This window comes from Peromyscus eremicus, chromosome 18, assembly GCF_949786415.1.
Source record: "Peromyscus eremicus chromosome 18, PerEre_H2_v1, whole genome shotgun sequence".
NCBI classification, from domain to species: Eukaryota; Metazoa; Chordata; class Mammalia; order Rodentia; family Cricetidae; genus Peromyscus; species Peromyscus eremicus.
In genome coordinates this window covers 40494628-40515337 of record NC_081434.1, presented here as the reverse complement: position 1 = coordinate 40515337, position 20710 = coordinate 40494628, and the positions used below count along the sequence as shown (strand labels likewise).

The window sequence follows — 20710 nt, the reverse complement described above, 5'->3', positions numbered from 1 at the left end:
CCCCCCTCCCCGGTGCCTGGCACAGGGCATGCCCCGTAGCAGATCCTCACTCCAGGTTTGACTTCATCTGGTGCTAGGATTCTGCGTGTTTTGGGGTGTCCGTGGAGTGGAGAGAAGCTTGCAGACGTCTGCAGGTGAAGGAGCCCTACCTGAACTGTTTGTCGGTGTCCGGCAGGAACACTTCAGCCTAGGCTTGTTTCACGCTACCGGTCTAGGCACAAAATCCCTGACTGGCTAATGGTGGCTCTCCTCACGGGAGGAGTTCCCGTCTGGGTACCAGCTGTCTTCCTCTGCGTCTCCTCTTACAGCAGCATCCTCAGAAACAAGGACAGAGTGCTCGGCTGAGCCCCGCCCCCTACCAGCACTCCACACTGTCCAACTCCAGGTGTGCTCCGGAACCCCATACCCTGCCTTTAAACGGGGCCCCGTCTGTCTCCCACGGATCTGGGCACACCCCACACTGTCACGTCTCCTTCAATTTTCTACTGACCAGCAGTGTATTTTAGTCGTCATCGTCGTCGTCGTCGTCGTCGTCGTCGTCGTCGGGGAGCCTGCCCTGAAGCGACAGCCTGGCCTTCCTGCTAGCAAGCTGTGCCCCCATGGGAGAATTCTGTTACGTCTCCATGCCTCAGTTTACTCCCCTGTAAAGTGCTGATATAATCATACAGTCTCTATACCTCATGTGGCAGTTGTTGAATGAGATTAGTAAACAGAGAAGGACCAAGAACACGATAGGTAATCAGTGTTAGCGTCATCGAGTTCAAGAGCATGATAGGTAATCAATGTTAGCGTCATCGGGTTCTGACACGGTCTAAAGCTGGACGGCTTTCATTTTCCGCTTGTATGAGGTTAGTCATTACAGTAAACTCTCAACAATGTATTACACTAGACCCCGTCCACAATCTAATTAAAGGGCAACATTCACCGTCTCATTCCCAGTCTGTAGGAAGCATGTCATTATATTTAATTTTTTTCAGATACAATCTCACCTAGGCCACACTGGCCTTGAACTTGCTATGGAGCTGAGGGCGGCCTTGATTCTCCTGACTTCACCTCTGAAGTGTTACCAGGCCATCTCTGTGGTACCGGAGAGCAAACCCAGGGTTTCCTGCATGGTAGGCAAGAACTCTGCCAACTGACCTGCACCCCAGCCCCGAGCACACCGCTTTCTACAGTGCATGTCTTTCCCGGGGAGAGAAAAAGCATGCTTTGCGTAGTCCACGGGTTAGGAGTGGAAACAGTACACTACTGTACACACGTGGTTTGTGTTACACAAACATACAAAGCTGCCGTGTTCACACTGCTAGGACAGGCAGAAAGACACTCCTGTGTGCTATCACTTTACATTTTTCACTATCCTATTTTAGTTTTAGAAGAAGGGAAATGGTTTTTTGTCATTTGTTTGTTTTTGAGACGGGGCTTCTCCTCTAGCCCCTGCTGCCCTGAACTCACAATCCTCCTGCTCCAGTCTCTCAAGTGCTGGGATTCCAGGTGTGTGCCAGCACACACCCAGTGGAAAGATGAAAGGCTTTAATGTAGAAAACCACCAGCCTGAAGAGCCCTGGGAAGCGTGGGCTCCATTCCAGTAAACTCTCAGATGTCCTGTCTTATAAATCTGGAGCTCAGCCACACTCACCCCCAGTCAGGCAGTCATGGACTAATTACTAATGGTAGTCAGCTTTTAGAAGTATCATATTGCTTCTTACTACCCACTAAGTGCGTATACGTACTATGAGGTACTTGATACTGTGAGAAGCATCTTCCTCCAATTTCTTGAAAAGCCCAGACTGCCGACACCTGACTACAGGGAGTTGATGGAAGGCCATAGTCACCTCCTGAGCCGAGCCAGAAGGAGCCCTGGATCTTCCTGATGGGTAGCAAACACTTGGCTAGTCCAACCTTTTAACACTGACTGCAACGTGATGTGATCATCTACAAGTTCATGCTCAAGAACTAGGCAATGAAGTTACTTAAATAACTGGAGTGGAGCAGTCCCCATATAGTTTCAAGGAAGTCTATGATTTATTACTGGATTTATTTATGCAAGAGGAAGGCTGGGCCGCCGCCAGGCCCTGGTTTCAGCTGACACTGACCTATGTCGCATAGGATGCCGCGGTTTTCCTTTCCAGGTTGTATGTAGCCTAGTGGGAAAGCTCCTGTGGGCATGCACATGGTTCCACAGCACCAGGACAAAACAAAAGACCAGCCTTCCCACTCACACAGAGGAGAACCTGTATGTCCCACCTAGTACCTCATAATTCTCTTATCTACAGACTGAAACTGTTTATTTAATCATTAAAATTCTCAGGAACTCTAAATCAGTGAGGTGGAGGAGGACACTGGACTACCTGCTACTGTTCTGGACAGGGCTCAAAGTTAGTCATAAGTGGATTTCGTCTTTGTCAGAGGAAAAACCTGTGCTAGGCCTCCAGTTCAGTGTGCAATTCCCTGGCCTTTCCAAAAAGACGAGGTGCTGTCACATACAGGCCACACTGTAAAGCATCCACATTTATGGTGGTTGTTTTAATTTGTTTGCTCTCTGCTTTCCGTTTCTGAGATAAGAGGCTCACTGCGTTGCCTGAGTTAGTCTCAAACTGAAGCGCAAATGGTCTTTGTCCCCGAGCCTCTGCACCTGGCTTATACTTGCATTTAAATTGGAGACATGAATGGCCTGTATGGAAATTGTTGTCTGTCTTTTCAGATGAACCAGTGTGAGCCTCTCCACAGGGAAACACAAGATGTTATCAGCCTCACCGGGGCATACAACATCCTAAGATAAAGATTTCATTTCTCAGTCTCCCTTTGGCATGTCTAAGTGACTACATTTTGGCCAATAAGTCTAGGCAAATTGTTATGTGTAACTTCCAGGAAATATTCTTTCGGGGAAGGGGCATGTTCTCTTTCAACACTTCCCGGTAGTGGTGGTGGTGGTCGTGGTGGTTATGATGGTGGTGGAGGAGGTGGTAGGGGTGGAGGTGGCGGTGGCGGTGGCTAGTTTGGGCACTCACCTTAAAGAGCAAGTGGGAAGACAGATGGTGAGGGCTACGGGAAGTCAGATTTCCAGGGTCAGACTACTTCTGTCTGGACTTATTTCAGCAAAGAAAAATGGGCTTCTACTACTTTAAGCCATTTTTGTCTGGGGTGTGAGGACTCTTGTGGAAAAAAAAATAACCATAACCAGACTACCTGTACTACATTATAGGGAATCTTAAAAGGAAGAATCTCACTGTCTGGTTGCAGTGAAGACCCAGGCTCTGGTTTCACTCCACACACTTTCAGAGAGTTCCAATTCATCCCCAAAGCTTGAACTTTATCTGTAGATTAAGCCTTCTCAAGTCCGCACCCCCAGCTCACCCAGACATGAACAGTTGCCCCTTGTATTTCTAGCATGGCCGAGATAAAAATCACTGTGTTCCTTAGAAGTCGGTCTCTGAGAGGGTGAGTGGCACACAGCCCACACTCTATGGCGGAAATCTGAGCAACACCCTGGATTTCTTCCATTTCTTCCACCCCAGATTGTGAGTCTGTCTTCTACTAAAATTTTCTCCTGTGGATGAGGAGATGGCGAGGTGCTCTGGAAGAGGGACTGAATCTGTCCGCCAGCACCACTTTCCGGGGTTCACAGCTGTCTGTAAGGTCTAGGGAGAGCCGATGCCTCTGGACTCCACAAGTCATCTGCACCCACATGCACACACACTGCCACACGGGTACATGTGATCCACATAGTTGTAAAAAATTAAAATAAATAGTTTAAGACCTTTCTCCTAAAGAGAATCAGATCTTATTCACCTATATTTCCACAGTGCCTGACACTAAAGGGCAAGTATACAAACACCAGAATTTTCAACCCTTTTCCTGTGCTTTTCATATTTTTTAGATTTATTTTATGTATATGCATGTTTTGCCTGCATGTATTTACATGCACCACATGTGTCCCTGGTGGCCATGGGAGTCAGAAGAAGGCACCTGATCCTCTGGAACTGGAATTATAGCCACTGTGTGCAGGTCGGCAACAGAACCTCAGTCCTCTGCAGAAACAAGGGCTTTTATTTTAACTGGTGAGCCATCTCTCCAGCCCTCCTTTGCTTGCTTGCTTTCTTTCTTTCTTTCTTTCTTTCTTTCTTTCTTTCTTTTTTTTATTCTTTTGGTTTTTCGAGACAGGGTTTCTCTGTGTAGCTTTGCGCCTTTCCTGGATCTCACTCTGTAAACCAGGCTGGACTTGAACTCACAGAGATCCGCCTGGCTCTGCCTCCCAAGTGCTGGGATTAAAGGTGTGTGCCACCGCTGCCCAGCTCTCCTCCTTTGCTTTCTAAAGCAAGATGTGGTATGTGACAAAAATCTACTTAAATATTTTTGCTTTTCTCGTGAAAGATTATGATGTAGAATTTTTCCCATGCTATTAAACTTCTATGAATCATTTTTATGGACGGCTAATTCACGAGTTAGCAGCTACTGCTATAACTATGTGTCAGGAACTGTGGGAGGCGTTTTATATGTACCCTCATCTCATCTCCATGTTACAGATGAGGAAACAGAAGCTCAAGAGCTCTGGACTTGTGATGACTCTGACTAATGACCACAAACAGAGCAGGACTCATTATCACTTAAGTATAAGAGAAGCCCTTCATTATTTGTTAGCAAGACCGACTGACTAGATATCAACTAAATAAAGTTCCTATGATGAAAATCTTCATCTAAATCTGTCCAATTCACAACTAAACAGCTGGATAAGGGGCATAATTAGTTACCACAATAGATACACTACTACCTTACTTTGAATCTAACAACCCCAGTGGCCAGCTGGCTGAGGAGGCCACTCAGTGGTGAAGTGCTTGCCTGCCCTGTACAGACAAGTTCCAGGTTTGGCCCCCAGCACCACAAGAAAACAAAACAAGGACAAGAACCTAGATGGGTCACACTATTTATACCCTTTGGGCATGAACTGGGCCCCAGATCTATATGATAAAAAGATAGATTTTCTATTTCCTATTTTAGAGCAATTCTTGTGAGAAACATGGAGTTATTTTTAGCTCCACTCCTAGACTTTTTGGAAAACAGAAATGTGCCCAAAAGAGGAAGATATGTATAAACACTTACATGAGTACTTGCAATCACTAATATCCACCCCCTCGTCATCCACTTATGTAAGAGCAGAACACACCCTGGAGAAGCCTCTTCCAGAGGACATGGGTTTGAGTCCCAGCACCCCCGTGTTAGCTCACAACTGTCTGTTACTCAGTTGTGGGGAACCCAACACCTTCTTCTGACCTCTGTGAGCACACACACGGTGCACAGACATACATACAGACAAAATACCCATAGACATACAAGTAATAACAAAAATTATTTTAAAAAATACAAGGGGACTGGCAAGATGGCTCAGTGGGTAAAGGCACTTGCTGTACAGGCCTGATGACCCAAGTTCTACCCTAAGAACCCTTGCGAAGGCTAGAGGAGAATCTGACTCCACAGAACTGTTCTGACTGGAGTGTGTGCTCCTGTGCATGCACAGAGACCAGAGGATGGCCTCTACCCTGTACCCTCTCACTGAACCTGCCTCACACGCCACAAATTCCCTTTCCTACCAAGCTGTTGCTCAAGTCCATCTCTATTTTAATACTTTTACAAATAAACTCTCAATTGCTGTGGGATGGTCTGTATGTCAAATGCTCTGATTGGTCAATAAATAAAACACTGATTGGCCAGTGGCCAGGCAGGAAGTATAGGCGGGACTAACAGAGAGGAGAATTGAGAGAACAGGAAGTTAGGAGGAGTCACTGCCAGCCACCGCCATGACAAGCAGCATGTGACGATGCCGGTAAGCCACGAGCCACGTGGCAAGGTATAGATTTACAGAAATGGATTAATTTAAGATATAAGAACAGTTAGCAAGCAGCCTATCACGGCCACACAGTTTGTAAACAATATAGGTCTCTGTGTTTACTTGGTTGGGCCTGAGCAGCTGTGGGACTGGCAGGTGACAGAGATTTGTCCTGACTGTGGGCCAGGCAGGAAAACTCTAGCTACACTCAATATTTAATGACTATCTTAAATTTCACTAAGAAAAAAATACACAGAGGGCTGAAGAGAACTCAGTGGGTAAAAGCACCTGCTTCATAAGCCTGGCCTGAATTTATTTCCCAAAGCCCACAAAAAAGCCAGACGGGGGGCCACACACCTGCTATTCCTGCACTCCTGAAGAGGGCTGGGACAGAGACAGGAGAACCCACCGAAAGCCCTCAGGCCAGCTAGTCTGGAGCAGCGTCACAAAAGCAGAAACAACAAGAGAGAGCACCTCAGCGAGGCGGAGGTGAGGAGTGCTCCGAAAAGTTGTCTTCGGACCACACACACACTGTGGTGTGCGCTTGTCTGTACTCACACACACAGATAAAAAATATAAACAGACACAACTTCCAGGAACCCCCACCTCCTGTAGGACAAAGGCCCCCTTCTTCCTCCTCCGCTCCCTCTTTGATGAACGCCCTGGAGAAGCCATGCGATTTTGTAACTTGTTTCTGCTCACTGTCATCGATTGCTAGCCCCTGACCTTTTCCTGAGAAAACGCCTATCCGGCATCTCCTCACGCTCCTCTGTGAGCCCACGACACGTACACTGAAGCACAGGGGAGGCAGATACTGAGGAGGAGATGGCAAGAATGAGGTGTGCCCGTCACCCAGTCTCTCCTGCCAGCAGCGCCAGGCACCTGAGCAGATGCCCCCAAACACAGCTGCTGGAGGAACGAACAAAGGACCACGTGGAAACCAGTGCTGGCTGGGGTGTCTGTGCTGGTGAGGAGCTATGTTTGCGTAAGAAAAGCAATCGGTGCAGAGGCAACAGGGGCAGCAGGACAGGTCTGGGCTTGACAGCCACAGTGAACAGATTCCTCAGCCAACGGCATCTGCTTCCCTCTGTAACACAGAACTCAGTCCAACCACCACATAAGGCTGTTGGGGGGGCAGTTAAGTAAGAATGAGAGACCCTGAGATGAAAAGGAACTCAAACACGGGGCCCTCTCCCCCATAAACATCAAAGCAGGAGCTAAGGATGTGCACTGGAGCCCCCGCGGGTGACATGCAGTGTCTGGACGGATACTTCGGGCAAACTGTCACACAAGTACTCTCAAAATTTAAATCTGTTTTCCATGCACATAGCTATAAGATGGCAGCCAGTGCACAATGGGAAGTCCACATTCGTCGATGTTAACTGCTGCTCTGCTTACCCTTCAGGCCAAAGACACTAGCACACTCTCCCGGGCAGACCAAGGCTTCCTGCATCAGCAAGCCATTTGAGAGGCAGCTCACCCACAGGTATGGCTAAGAGGTGGCTGGCGTGGTGACCTATTGCACAACCTCCAGTTGCAAAAGCCACCCTGACTTCCAGGAACATCTGTCATGGCACCAATACCTGAGGTCTCATGCCTAAGGCAGGCGGGGTGCGCCGACAAGGGCTCTGAAGAAGCATCCGAGGAAGCGATCTGCGTGGTAATGCTTTTCTACATTCCGTGTCCTCGTGGTGAGAAGGTGAACTCACCCCTACGTCACTGGGGGCATTGCCGAGACTTAGAGGAAAGCCTGTGTAAGTCTCTGACGCAGGAAGGATCACGTTAATGATGTGAGCCATCAAGTGGGTGCCTGGAATGGAACCCGGGGCCTCTGCAGAGCGGCCAGTGCTCTTGACCACTGAGCCATCGTGAGGACATCTTCCTCCCCGATTGGTGGAGAGCACGTGACCGCCGCCACCAGCGCAGGGGATCCCTTCCCTGCTGAGCCACTAGGAGGAGGTTTCCCACTGTTGCTTTTACACAAACAAGGCCAAAGCAGTAGACAAGGCAGGTAACGTCAGTCAGGTTTGCGTCTGGGGTCACGGAAGGTCATGGACACCTCCAGGGTTCTACAAACCCGCTCTGTTCACACTGGGAGAGAGGATGAGGGGAAGTTGTTACCTGACTCTCGGGGTTGGGAATCTGTCTGTAGGAACCGCCACACATCTACTTCCTCCTGCCCTGGGAATGAGCGTCACCCCCAAATGCTCCTCTGTCCCAACTGTCACTATCTCTTTCTTCTCAAGCTGAGTCCTTCTCTGTTGTTTAATCCCTCGAAGACTAGGGAGACTGTGCGTGCCCACGGCCACTCCCCCAGCTTCTGGGCGCAAAGGCTGGCATTTCCTGGGCGCTAGGCACTTCGCTCCATTCCTGTTGTTGCCCTGAGTCACTGGAGTATCCTGACCCACCAACAAGGCCATGAGCAACTTTCCATTTTCCTCCACCAACCGCGCTCGCCCTGAGTCTAGACTCATGCAACGGTTTTTCATGGCTCCTTCCGTGGGACTTCAGCTCCGCTGCTTTTCATGACCTCTAAATCTATCTCAGTTCCTGTCTGATTCACATGTTTTTCAGAATTACTTGCTAGAAGGGAGACAGATTTGTAAATAAAGTCACGCAAATACTGTACCAGTAACTAGGTTCAGGATTATCAGGCAGTAACTCCAACAAGAGGAAACACCAAGGTACACCACAGCCATAAACTAGGTAGAGGCTAAGGGAGAAGGCGGGTCTCCTATGGAGGCCTTCTTAACAGTCACAGAGAGGACTCGACAGCCAGTCAGACCTCACTCAACAGGAAAACCAAATGAAACAAACAGACCACAAGCAGGCAGAACACATAACATAAAACACACAGTCACCATCAACTCATAAAACAAACAGGCTCTTACCTGCTTGGTCAAGTTGAAGCAAAAGACAAGGGACACACATAGACATAAACAACTTCTTTACCTGGGGGAGTTGAAGAACAAGGAGAATGGTAAGTGAGGTGACGACCAACGGGAAAACCTCCCCAGCCGTGGGGCTTCCTCGGCAGCCGGCTGTCTAAGAACTACCCAGTTCAGCAGAAAAGGCTGAGTGCATGTATTAATCACGTGTGTGTGTGTGTGTGTGTGTGTGTGTGTGTGTGTGTGTGCACGTGCACGTGTGTCACGATGCACGTGTGGAGTGGCTCCTCTCCTTCCAGCAGCCGGGTCCTGGAGACTGAACTCAGGGGTCAGGCTGGGTGGCAAGGGCCTTCAATTGTGGGGTCAGCTTCCCTCCCCATCTACAGCTCATCTTTATGTAACTTAGGAGACTCTCCCCATTGGGACTAATGATCTTTAATACAGCATTTGAAATGTGTTGAATTTATTCTACTGTATTGATTTACCTACGTTTGGTGACTCAGTGTACTGAACCATGAAATGGGTTTAATAATGACCATGTTTTTAAAAGCACCAGGATACTTAGTATTTCCAAAACACAACATGCTATTCCAGGGAGGGGAAAACACATCCTCATAATTAGTCAAAATATTTTTTCAGCTAAAAAAAACTTCAACCAACACATCTATTAAAAATCATGCTCATCTAAGTCTGGTGCTGCATGCCTGTCAACCTAGCCTAGGGAGGGTGAAGCAAGAGGATTGTGGTAAATTCAGGGCCAGTTTGAACCTCAGAGTGAGTGACAGGCCAATGTGGGCTCGATAGAAAGAGCCTGTCTCAAAACACAAAACACGGTCTTGAGAGATGGCTCAATCAGTAATGTGATTGCTGTGGAAGCATTCGAACCCAAGTTCTGAGCCCCCAGGCCCACCCAGTGGTGCATGTCAGGGAACAGACAGACTTCCTGGCGCTCACCGCCAGCCTGTACAGCTGAGTCGGTACACTCCAGGCTCAGTGAGACCTTGTCTCAAGAAATAAGGGGGAAAGCAATTGAGAAAGACATCAGCCTGTGTCCGCCACACAAAAGCTTGTGTGCATAAACACATATGCCCATATGTACACGTGCATACACACAAACATGTACACACGCATATACCACATGCCAACACATATACTCACCACTAAACAGAACAAGCCAAATACATATGCTCAAGATTCTGAAAATTATACTAGTAAAAAACAAAATTATACTAAATAAATAAAAGTTACTTTTGCCAAATTTACACAACTAAATAACATTTGAATTTGTAATAAAGGAGGCTGTTACATAGATGCATTTAATAAACCCACAAATATTCTATCAGCAATACTTTAGGAAACTTTAGAATCATATCTCTTTATCACACAATAAAAAATGTTTAAAGACCAGAGTGGCTAGAGTTTATGGAAATCATCAATTAAGAGAATGGATTCTTGGAGCTGGAGAGATGGCTCATAGCTAAGAACACTGGCTGTTCTTCCAGAGGACGGGAGTTCAGTTCTCAGTACCCATGTCAGGCAGTTCACAATCGCCTGTAATTCCAGCTCCAGGGGATCTAAAACTTGCTTCTGACCTCAGCGGGCATGCACATATATGGGATACATCACACACACAATAATAACAATAATAAAGATACTATGCATGTTGGTGTATGTCTTTAATCCTAACACTTGAGAGGTAGAGGCAGACAGATCTCTATGAGTTCCAAGCTAGCCTGGTCTAATAGCTAGGTCCAGACTAGCCTCCTAGCCAGACCAAATGCTGTCACAAAAAAATTAAGGGAGGGAGGAGGCTGGAAATCTGCTCTTCCAGAGGATCTGAGGCAGGATCCTAGGATCCTAGTCTGGTGGTTCACAATCGCCTGTAATTCCAACTCTAGGGAATACTTTCTTCTGGCCTCCATGGGCATGTACACATATGGCGGACACTTGCACGCGCGCGCGCGCGCGCGCGCACACACACACACACACAGAATTTTTAAATTGCAAAATTAAAGTCTGAGAGAGAGAGAGACAGACAGAACGCATCCTTGCCTTGTTCTAAATTCAACCACTCATAGGACAGCCTTCTGCACAGAAGCACACCAGAAGAGCGCTGCCCGACCAGGTGGACATCTTGATGGAGGCAGGAGAAAGGGTTCAGTCACACAAGCGTGGAGGTGCCCGCCCTGTTGTGCTTCGGATGCCACCCTAGTCTCTTCCTAGTTCAGCTCCTCAGCAGCACACGTTTAAAGAGAAACTCGCCGGGCGGTGGTGGCGCACGCCTTTAATCCCAGCACTCGGGAGGCAGAGCCAGGTGGATCTCTGTGAGTTCGAGGCCAGCCTGGGCTACCAAGTGAGTTTCAGGAAAGGGGCAAAGCTACACAGAGAGACCCTGTCTCAAAAAACCAAAAAATAAAAAAAATAAATAAATAAATAAAAAAATAAAGAGAAACTCCTTCTGAAGACCACAGCAGGGAACTGGGCAGGCGGGGGGAACACAGAAAGCTGAAACAGGAAGCTCCTGGGACAAAAGCACCCACCTTCTAAGACTAAAAGAGCTCAAGCCACGTGCGGTACATGTCTGGAATCCCAGAGCTTCGGATACGGAGGCAGGAGGACCAAGAGTTCAAAGCCAAATCCAGCTACATAAAAAGTTCCAGGCCAGGCTAGGCTACAAGAGAGACCCCATCTCAAACAAACAAGTAAGCAACAAGTAAATACATGTTTTCCTATCACATAAAAGCACAGGCCTGGGGGCTGGAGAGATGGCCCAGTGGGTAAGAGCGTGTGAGTGGTTCCCAGCACACATATCCAGCAGCTCACAGCCTGTAACTCCAGTTCTAGGGGAATCCAATGGCCTCTGTGGGTACCTGCACTCATGTGTACATACCTATATACAGACTCACACACATAATTAAACATAAATCTTAAGAAAACCACCGACTCTTGTGATGTCCTTAGTCTTTCAGAAACAAAAAGTACACAGGCTGTTACTAAAAACCAGGTTTTTAGGTTCAGAGATAAAATCCTAAAAAGAACTTCAGAAAGTCAGGATTAAAACTTGGCTAGATGGAGAAAATATACTCTTTATACTCCAGACTATGTACTGTCCCATCTCAAGAAACTGTTACCGTGTGGGTTAATGAACTTTAGCAAGTTCCACAGTACAAGATTAAAAATCTGTACTGAATCATGCAAGTCACATGTTCTAGAATGTGCTAGCCAACACACCATTGGCATGGATCTAGGCATCGGCCGGCATCGGCCGGCTGTGGTGAGTCACCATCAGATCCCGCTGATGCACATGCTCACTGAGTTTTTCTTTAAGAGGCAAATCACATTTTCTGAGGAGATAGAGCTGACCTTTGTACCTTAAACCCACCCTTCTGAGAAGGACAAATTCAAAACTCATATCATGTTACGCAACACGTAGGCCTCCACCTTCCTGTGGAAGTTAATTTCCTTGTGGACACTTCCCACAAATGATATTCCTCACCTCAGAGATAAGGATACGGTAATCAGACCAAGCATAAACATGAAAAGGAACTTCCTCCTCTCTTAGGTACACAGATCACAATTACTGAATGAAACAGCAAAATCCAAGAAGGAAACAACCTGGGGAAATTCTACCTCAAGGTATTTTTTTTTAATATTAAAGCTGGGTGTGGTAGCATATACCTATGGTCCTAGAGATAACTCAGAAGACAGAAGCAAGATGATTTTGAGTTCAAAGTCAGTCTGGACTACACACAGTGATACCATGTCTCAAAACAACAACAAAAGCAGTAAAAAAAATTTATAAGACTAACTAAGTATACAAATTATGCCCTGCAAGAAAAATTCACTATTTTTGCCAAGAGAAGTATTTAGACATCTTCATGTTCAAAGACCTTGAAAATAGATTTTCATATTAATTGGCATAAATCTGAAAACTGCTTATAAAGAGCTAGGCTTAAGGGCGTCCAAATGGGAGGCTGAGGCAGGAGAATTGCCCTCGACTGAAAGTCACCTAAGGCTATGTGGTGAGACTCTGTCTTAAATAGAGAAGGAGGAGCAGAAGGAGAAGGAAGACAATAGCTTGTATATTTAGAACAAGATGGGCAGGCAGCTTCGAGCTCTTGCCATGTAATCCTGACAACCGGAGTTTGATCCTTACAGCCTGCATCAAGGCAGAAGAGAACCAACCCCACAGTTATCCTTAACTTCTGCACACACATGCCCACACACGTCACACACAGCAATAGTAAATACATTCTGGTATTGGCAAAGACAAAACCAGTCTATTTGTCTGACCCTGGCATGCCTACAATTATTCAGATAGTGGGGTATTAAATAAGGCTTCTAGAAAACCTTCTCAGTATGTAGACAGAAATCCCTCATCGTGATAGATTTGCTGAAGTAAGACGGGGGTGGACAGAAGGGCAGGCACTGAGTAAGTGGGAGCAGGAAATGGTGGCATCCATAGAATCAAGAGATACGAGATACTAAGGATGAGAGTTATTACAGGTCAAAGATCTGGGACCTGAAACAACTCCCTAAGACTCCACCTCCCCGTCACCAGGGAGACTACTCATCGTACAGATCATCACTATACAGTCATCCCGAGCAGTAGCACAGCCTACACACAGAACTGGATCAGGGCCAGAAGTGGTCCTCGCCAGCTCCTCCACAGTGCTTAACTGGAAGCTGCGCCAAACAAGAAACAGTTTGTGGCAAGCGCTCAGGGTGGCTTGGGATTAGCTGTATTTGGAATTAATGCTGGTTGATTTTACTTGGAATTAAACTCAATATTGGAGGGACTGGGGAGGTGGCTCAGTCAGTATACTGCTTGCTACAAGTGTGAGAACCTAAGTTCTGGTCCCCAGCACCCACTGAAATTCAGGCCTGGCTGAGAAAGTCCAGAACTCCAGCACTATAGACAGGGATCCCCAGAGCCCATTGGCCAGCCAGTCTAGCCCAGCTGATTAGCAGCAGGTTCAGTGAGAGACCCCGTCTCAAAAACAAGGTGAAAGTGATTGAGGGAGACACTGATTTCTGCCTCAGGCCTCCACACACACTCACATGCACATACACCCACACACATGCACACGCACAAACACATACATACGCCTCACACAACAGTCAGATATTGGAATCAAGTCTAAGATTTTCAGTCCTGATAGGAAAACAGGAAATGTAAGTAGTTGGGGTTGTGTTGTTATTGTTGCTTTTAACAAACATTTCTGTGGCATTTTCTATGTGCTAGGTATATTTATGGCTTCTATAAATATTAACTAATTTAATTTTCACATTAAAGTCATGACATAACTACTATTATTATATACATTTACTGATGAGAAACTGAGGCATAACCAAGTTAACCATGATCACATGGCTATTAGCAAGCCAGAGGCCAGAGCCAAGCTATAACTTTGAAGTCCAGGCACTTACCTATTATTTGGTAACAAAAAAGATCAGAAATCTTAATAATTACAGAGCTAAAAGAAACCAGTAACACATTAGTCTAGGCCAATCATCTTTAAGATTTTTTTAAGGTGAGGGGTTGGGAATCTTCAGGCAAAGTAGGCAGAGTCACCAGAGCTAGATAATTGGGCCAAAAATTACACAGCAGATTTCTACTTCCCATCCCTTGCCTAACTTTGATAACTCGTACTGCCTGGGTCCCTCATTCAGTATTTAGTGCAGCGTAGGTTATCCTATCTACCCAGTGTGTGTGTGTGTGTGTGTGTGTGTGTGTGTGTGTGTGTGTGTGTGTGTGCTCAAGTGGGTATAGAGGCCAGAGGTCAAAGTGAAGTGTCTTCCTCAATCATTCTTTGCTTTCTGCATCATCATGGACACCATCATCATCATCACCACCATCACCACCACCATCATCACCATCATCATCACCATCACCACCACCACCACCATCATCATCACCATCACCACCACCACCACCATCATCATCATCAACATCATCACCACCATCACCATCACCATCATCATCACCATCACCACCACCACCACCATCATCATCATCACCACCATCACCATCATCATCATCACCACCATCACCATCATCATCACCATCATCACCACCATCATCATCACCATCATCATCTTCAGTTGTTGTTGATGTTGTTGTTTTGAGACAGGTCTCACTATGTAGCTCTGACTGGTATGGAACTCACTAGGTAGACCATGCTGGCCTTGAACTCAGAAATCCTGCCTCTGCCTCCCAGTGTTGGAGTTAAAGGTGTGCACCACGACCACTGGTTACACCTTGGTCTCAAAAAATCTGAATCTGAATCTCAAAAAATCTGAACCGAGACCTCACCAGTTAGGCCAGGATGACAGGCCAGCCAGCCCAGGATCAGTCCAGTCTTCCCCTGCTTTCTCACACTTAGATTACACACGTCATCAGGCTTTTCACATGAGTGCTAGTCTGAACACAGGTCCTCAAGTTTCTACGACAAGCACTACCACCGAGCCATCTCCCCAGTCCCCATTTCCTTATAAACCTACCCTCTACCTTCTCGGATTGACTACAGCCCCCCAGGACAGGGCTTATGCCTTCCACCTCTGTGACCCGATTCTCATCACAGCGCCCCCTCCTACCAAAGCATGGCTGTCATATTGAGGGATGAAGCCTGAGGTGGGAATGGTGCAGGCTGTGCTCACAAGTGACAGGTCAAAGGCTCCTCTGGGCACAGGTATTCTCATGGCCTATGTACCTTCCCTTTTCCTTACACACACACACACACACACACACACACACACACACACACACACAGGGGGGGGGGAGAACATGCAAGCCCACACCAGTTCCTAAGGCTGAGCCTAGACAGATGGTTAGCCTCCAGAAAGCACTGCCTTGCCAAGGCGTGGTGGCACACGTCTTTAATTCCGGCACTTTGGAAAGCCCAAGGCTGTGGCTGTCTGAGTTTGAGGTCAGCCTAGTCTATATAGAGTTCCAGGACAGCCAGAGCTACATAAAGAGACCGTCTCAAACAAATCAAAACAGAAACCTTTGCCTTGGCAGGTGTAGGCCAGGATCAGGAATTCAAGGTCATCCTTGGCTACAGAAAAAGTTCAAGGCCTGTCTCAAAATGACAATGACGAAAACAATTCCTCCGGGTCTCGGAAGGGAGAGGACACCAACTGTGTGAAAGTGAAGACTCTAGAACTTCAGCGCCCTAGGCCTCTGACACGGCAGACCAGTTTGTCAGAAGCCTCATCCTCACCCTTCCTTCTGTGGCTATTCCCAGCCGGATTAAACCAGCTGGCCAAGATGTGATCACTGCCGCTTTCTCGCTGATAAAAATCTAAAAGTATGAACCAAGTAAAGACACGGGTTTTTTTGTTTTTTTTGTGGTTTTTTTTTTTTTTTTTTTGAAAGTCACTTCCCTTCTGCCCCACAATAAGCCAGAACAAGAGTTAACTAGAAAAAGCTGAAAACACTCCAAAGCCTTAGGAAACATTCCCTAGGGACCAGCTCAGAGGATGCAAAGCAACCTCACTCTGCCTCCCTGGCCTCTGTGACCTTTACCACACGGGACTTTGAAAAGGCTCAGAAAACAAGTGGTCAAGCAGAAGTTTATTCTCAGATCAACACTCACAGTTCCTGTGAAGAGTCACACATGCACACGCTCTCTCATGCTCTCTCGAAGGTGCAGCCCAGTTGTTTATACATGTCTGTCAAATCCCCAGCTGAGCCAATCCTCATCCCCCGGGTGACAGCCTTACCTTATAGTACAGCAGTTGCTGGTGGCCAGCCACTGGGCTCTGGGGTCTGCGGGAGCACAGAGGGAGCTACTGGGTTTTCTGGCGTGGTCTGGATGGGGTGATGGCCCTTAGCTACAAGCAATGTGAGCAAAGACGGCAATTATCAGAGAGGAAAGAGGGACAACAGACTAGCTAATATCAGGGTCACCCTGGGAGCCTCACAATTTTAGCCCAAGGCCAAAATACAGGATCTGAGGAAGGACTCCAGTGTGTAAGGTCCATGGAGCGACTTCATCCCTGGAGACCTCCAGCAGCTTACTATTCCTGGATCAGCCTGCCACACTCTGTGTCTGTTCTCAGGAGAGCCTGACAGGCAGTGATGTGAACCTTCCCTGGGAGCACAAGGGAAGGTCCGAACATCGGGCCTATGCTGTGCCCATCTAGCCTGTAGGGTGAGTACAGAGAGGGCAAAAGAAACCCATCCCTTCCTTACACAAATACAGAAATAAACAACTGAGTTCCTATTTCCCAACTAACTTCTGGATAAATGAGTGGGATCTTCAAGCCCCAAAGGACTGAAAAGCAAGTCACAAATAACAGCAAATGCCTTCCAACTTTCCATTTCCTCCCCAGGATTCCGATCAGGCATCAAAGTGAGCAAGAGGGGCTGGGGGGACAGCCTAAGTTGGTGAGGTACCTGCCACCCAAGCATCAGGCCCTGAGTTCAGACCCCTAGCACCCACACAGAAGGTGCCACACCTGGCACATGTCTGTACGCTCTGCACCGGGGTGGGTGCAGAAACAGGAGGACCCCTGAAGCTCACTGGCCGGCCAGCCTCGCCACCCTGGTGAGCTCCAGGTTCAGTGAGAGACTGTCTCAAAAACTACGGTGGAGAACAATGGAGGAAGGCAACTCTGGCTTCTATACATGTGTGCAAGTGCATTCACATGCACACACGGATACACTCACCCTCACACGCACATACATGAAAGGTGAGCACGGAACTAACACGATGGTTCAGCAAGTAAAAGCACTGGCTGCCAAGCCTCCCTGAGTTCCATCCCTGGAATCTGCTGTGGATGATTGATTGATAAATAAAACACTGATTGGCCATTAGCTCAGGCTAGACAATGGTAAGCCTGAGCTAATGGCCAAGCAGTTTAATTAATTCTGAGTGATTTTTTTTTTTCTTAGTGGAGCTGAGGATCTAATCCAGGGCCTTGTGTTTGCGAGGCAAGCGCTCTACCACTGAGTTAAATCCCCAACCCCCTGAGTAATTATTTTATAAGCGGTTGTGGGGTTCGTGGGGCTGGACAGGACTGGAGAAAACTCCGTCTACAGGAATCCACATGGTAGGAGGAGAGAACTGATCCTCTAAGTTGTCCTCTGACCTCCATATGCATATTGTAAAGCATGCATGCCCACACACATGCACACACACACTAAACAAACAAATATTATTTTTTTACAATGAGCACAAATCCAGCTTGGTGGATGTCCCTGCTACATGATAACAACACTGTGGCCCAGCACCATCAACACCAAGGCACAGTCACTTCTGGCTAGCAAAACCCTCTCTGTTTCAGAGCCTGCACCAAATAGGCTCTACCCTACCTTTAGTTCTTGTCGGGAGTGATTTTAGATAGCTAAATCTGAAGAGCATTCTTCTCCTCCTCCTCCTCCCTTTTTTTTTTTTTTGTTTGTTTTGTTTTGTTTTGTTTTTCGAGCCAGGGTTCTCTGTGTAGCCCTGACCGTCCTGAACTCGTTCTGTAGACCAGGCTGGCCTAAACTCCGAGATCCGCCTGCCTCTGCCTCCTGAGTGCTGAGATTAAAAGCACGTGCCACCACCATCCTGCTGGAAGCATTCTTTGTCCATTTTCTCAATATTTTCACAGTTGATCCTTGTATGTGCTCGGAACCACAGCAGTAATACACATCAGCGCTTCACTTCTTTCCAGGCCAAGTAAGATTATCTTGTGTGGACACACCACATTCCATCAGTTTATTCATGAGTAGTGGACAATGAATAAAGCTGCTATAAACATCATGTTCATGAGCTTGTTGGACACTGTTTTCAATTCTTTTATGAAAACACCTACAAGTGGAATTATTGGGTCACATGATAACTATAGTAAACTTCTTGAAGAACTGCCAAACTGTTTTTCGAAGCAACTACCCCACTTACTTCCACAAGCAGTTTGGAAAACAGTTTACCTACATCTCTGCCAGCACTTATGTGTATTCTTTATTATATCCATCCTATCGGCTCAAAGTGGTGGGATTCTGTTTTTTGAGACAGGGTCTAATATACAGGTCTAGCCTCAAGCTTGCTATGTAGCTGAGGATAGCCTTGAGCTCCTGATCCTCCTGCCTTTTCCTAGGTGCTGGGATCATAGACATGAGCCAGGAAGTGGGCCATCACCAGCCATGGGATCTGCTGGGACACTGACATTGGAATCCTTAGACTTCAGAATGTGGCGAATAAATGCTGCTGTTTATAAACTACCCACTTTACAGTAATTTGCTATAGACTAGGTCTGAAAAGATAAAGCACTAAGGAATGGATTCTCAAAGGAAAAGCAAAATCTATACCATTTAATTACAGGACCCAAAAGATCAGCGGGGTTTGTATTGGCTGTAGAACATACCAGATCAGACTCTAGCTTATCTTCCACAGCTGGTATGCAGGCAGGCCTTTACCAAAGCACAAGCGTGGCTCCCTGGGTCTCATCCATGACCACTGAACCGAACAGCAAGGCATGAAGCCCAAGCACATGTGTACTTGTCTACATTTGCACATTTATGAACCTATGCACCTCATCTTCAGTGATGTTCTAACCTGCACTCTTAATCAATAACTGTTGGGACACGTGACTGTTCCACCAACGTCACCTCAAAAATTTTAATTTATCTCTGGGGTTTGTTTTCTCTTTTTCACTTTTATTATTCTAAGGGCAGCACAGAAACAAGGATTCCCAGTAGGAACAGCTATGGAAAGATCTGCGGTGGCATCCCAGGAGGGCCTTTTGGAGTCAGTAGGTCAACCACTCCTCCTGAGGAAGAATCTAAGGTCAAGGCAGGTAATTAACTGGTGTCAGAATTGGCTCCTAATCCCATTGTGCTTGGCTGACTCCTCCACCTGATGACTGACTCTAAAAGGAGGCTATAATTCCTCACATAGCATCCATGCCAAGGGCACCACCCAACTAACTAGTAAGTTCGGAGCCTTGCCAATATTCAGAACCCAGCACAAAGGGACATCACAAGATCTATGACTAAGGAAAGCTGCAGTCTCACCAAGGAGAGACTGTCTACCAAAGCAAATAGACAATGGGTACATTTATTTATATGTCTATCATCTCTCTATAAATCATAAATTATTCAACTAATTAAAATCACTAGAATTTTTCCTTAAAACTTGCCTATAAAACACATTTTTGAGTTTGTTATTTGCTTATCTTTCTTTCTGTCTAGATTCTTCTTCATCAATCATAAAAATTTCTATTATTCTTTGACAATTTCACACATGTGTATAATACATATTGATCATTTTCTTTCTTAATTTGAAATATAATTCAAAGCAGCATTCAAAAAAATACATTAAGTGTTGCAAGAACATCACAGAAACAGGTGGTCAGAAAGTTGTAATTACAATTTCTTCTTTTCACACATGATCAATTTCTAATACTTCACCCATTTCTTTATCCTATTTTTCCACTGACAAGATCTAAACCCAAAGGTAATAATAAAATATGCTCCATGCTTTTATTTATAAAAATCAGCACAGAGGTCAATAGACGAAATTAGCTAGCTCAGAAATAGACAACTATAGAATAATTTATATAAAAAGCCATTGTGAAAAGAAAATGTGTAAAGTTGTTTTTTGGTTTTGGGTTTTTTTTTTTCTTTTTTTGAGACAGGTCTTGCTATGTACTCCAGGCCAGCTTGTGACTAGTAGTCACAGGCTTCAGCCTCCTAAATTCAGGGGTCCCAAGTGTGTACAACCACATCTGGTGAGAAACTGCATTCTTAAATAGTATGGTAATGACTTGATAATTTGGTGAAGGGCTTTTTTTGTTTTTTGTTTTTGTTTTTAGTTTTTTTGACACAGGATTTCTCTGTGTAGCCCTGGCTGTCCTGGAACTCACTGTTCCCAACCAAGAGCTGGGATTAAAAGCATATTCCGCCACCACCCAGATCTACCTATTTATCTTTCTATTTTTAACTTAGCACTTACTATATAACTAGGAAACTTTCTCTAGGTTTCCAGCAACAAGGCATATGACAGGAAGCTTT

General features: G+C 46.2%; 1 protein-coding gene across 2 annotated transcripts in view; it reads right to left on the bottom strand.

Moving 5' to 3' along the window:
* Positions 1–20710, bottom strand: part of Txnrd1 (thioredoxin reductase 1) — an 89243-nt gene that overhangs the window by 50471 nt on the left and 18062 nt on the right. The window contains exon 1 of one of the 2 annotated variants that reach the window (XM_059245653.1): positions 8713–8766. The exons of the other annotated variant lie outside the window; for it this stretch is intronic. The gene's annotated coding sequence lies outside the window, so the exon portion shown is untranslated. Of the gene's footprint in view, positions 1–8712; positions 8767–20710 lie in introns of those variants that run through there. 2 annotated transcript variants of the gene reach the window in all.